We start from the raw sequence: 2503 nt of genomic DNA on the forward strand, positions 1-2503 counted from the left end.
GAAATAATGGAGAAGCTAAATATCATCAGTAAAGAAAAGGCCAGGGGCTGATTGTAGAACAGACCAACAAATGCTCATATGCAAGTTCAAGTTGTAGCTGTAGAAAACTAACCCAAGAGAGTCACAATATGACCTTGAGTATATCCCATCTAAATTTAGAGACAGTCTCAAGAATATATTAGATGTATTGGACACTAATGAGCATAAACTAGATGAGTTGTGGAATGACATCAAGGACATGTTACATGAAGAATGTAAAAGGTCATGAAAAAGACAGGGAAGGAGGAAAAGACTAAAATGGATGTCAGAAGAGATTCTGAAACATGTTTTTGAACACAGAGTGGCTAAAATGAATGGAAGCAATGATGAAATAAATGAGCTATACAGAAGATTTAAAACAGCAACTCAGAAAAACAGAGGAAAGTATTATAAAGAAATGTGCAAAAACCTGGAGTTATAAAGCAAAAAAGGAAGAAAATGCATGGCAATGTTCAACCACTTCAGGAGGTAGCATAAGATCAAGAACTAATGGTATTGAATGAAGAATTCCAAGTTTCACCAAAGGCCTTGGCCAAAAACAAAACTTCAGAAATTGACAGAATACTGACTGAGATATTTTAAAAATTGATGCAATACTGGAAGGTCTCACTCGTGTGTGGCAAGAAATTTGGAAGACAGCAACCTCGCCAACTTACTGGAAGAGATCTGTATTTGTATTTATTTCAAAATAAGTGATCCAAGAGAATGTGGAATAATTAATATCACACATGTAAAATTTTGCTGAAGATAATTGAAAAATAGTTGAAGCAATACATTGACAGGGAACTGCCAGAAATTCAAGCCAGATTAGGGAGTACATAGAATTAGAAATATCATTGCTGATGTGAGGTAGACTGACAGAAAGCAGAATATGTGTGCCTGTGGTTTTTTTTGTGTGGATCATAATAAATTATGGATAACATTGGGAATTCCAGAACACTTAATTGTGCTCTTATTCAGTCTTTACATAGATAATGAGGCAGTTGTTCAAGCAAAACAAGGGTATGTTCTGTTGTATAAAATCAGGAAATGTGTAATTCATCATTATTTCCTTTCACTGTACTTATTCAATCTGTTTGATGAGTACATAATTCAAGAAGCTGGATGATCTAAAGAAGAACACAGCATCATTGTAGGAAGTCTCATTAACATCCTGGCATATACCAATGATATAGCCCTGCTTGGTGAAATAAGATTTGAATCACTTACTGATGAAGATTAAAGATGATAGTCATCTTTACACCTCAACATAAAGAAAACAAAAATCTTCACAACTGTACCAGTAAACAATATCATAATAAATGGAGAAAAAAATGGAGTTGTCAAAGATTTCATTTTACTTGGCTCCACAAACAATGCTAATGGAAGGACCTTCAACAAATCAACTGACATATTGCATTTGGCAAATCTGCTTTAAAAGACATCTTAATGTATTCAAAAGCAAAGATCTCAGTTTGAAGACTCTGAAGCCAGACACTAGCAATAGCATTTTTGATTACCTCATATGAATAAGAAAGCTGGACAATGAATAAGGAAGACCAAAGGAGAATTGATACATTTGAATAATGTCATGGTGAAGAATATTACATGTACCATGCACTTCTAGGAACCCAGACAGAGGAACCCGGCAGAGGAGCAGTCAGCCTCAGGGATCCAGGTGAGGAGAGAGAACCCAGACACACCCAAAGCAGCAGGATGGGAGAGTGGGAGAAAGGGGATTAAAAGCCAGGAACCTGGAGAGAGGAGCAGTCAGCTGCAAGGATCCAGGTGAGGAAAGGGAACTCAGGCACACCCAAGGAAGCAGAGTGGGAGAGCAGGAGAAAGGGGATTAAAAGCCAGGAACCCAGACAGAGGAGCAGTCAGCTACAGGGATCCAGGTGAGGAGAGAGAACCCAGGCACGCCCAAAGCAGCAGGATGGTAGAGCGGGAGAAAGCAGAATAAAAGCCAAGAACCTGGACAGAGGAGCAATCAGCTACAGGGATCCAAGTGAGGAGAGGGAACTCAGACACGCCCAAAGCAGCAGGGCAGGAGAGTGGGAGAAAGGGCATTAAAAGACCCAGGAACCGGGACAGAGGATCAGTCAGCAGCTGGGATCCAGGTGAGGAGACAGAACCCAGGGATGCCCAAAGAAGCAGGGTGGGAGAGTGGGAGAAAGGGGATTAAAAGGCCTGGAAGCCGGACAGAGGAAGAGTCAGCCACAGGGACCCAGGTAAGGGTGGTAGGAGAGGTTTCCAACAGGCAGACAAACCTGTCTGTTGGTTTGTCCTACCATGGTGATGTGTTGGTGTGAGTTTTGAGGCTGAGCCACTGGTGTTTCAAACCTAGCAGGATGCTCATGGTACACAGGTATCAGCCCAGCTCAAAGACTGAGACAGACTAGGAAGAAGGAAGAGGTCATCCACTTCTCAAAGAATTGGCCAGGGAAAACCTTATGAATAGCAAAGAAACACTGTTTGATACATT

This window comes from Orycteropus afer, unplaced genomic scaffold (assembly GCF_000298275.1).
Source record: "Orycteropus afer afer isolate SDZICR_OR568_19922 unplaced genomic scaffold, OryAfe1.0 scaffold00764, whole genome shotgun sequence".
Taxonomy (NCBI): Eukaryota; Metazoa; Chordata; class Mammalia; order Tubulidentata; family Orycteropodidae; genus Orycteropus; species Orycteropus afer.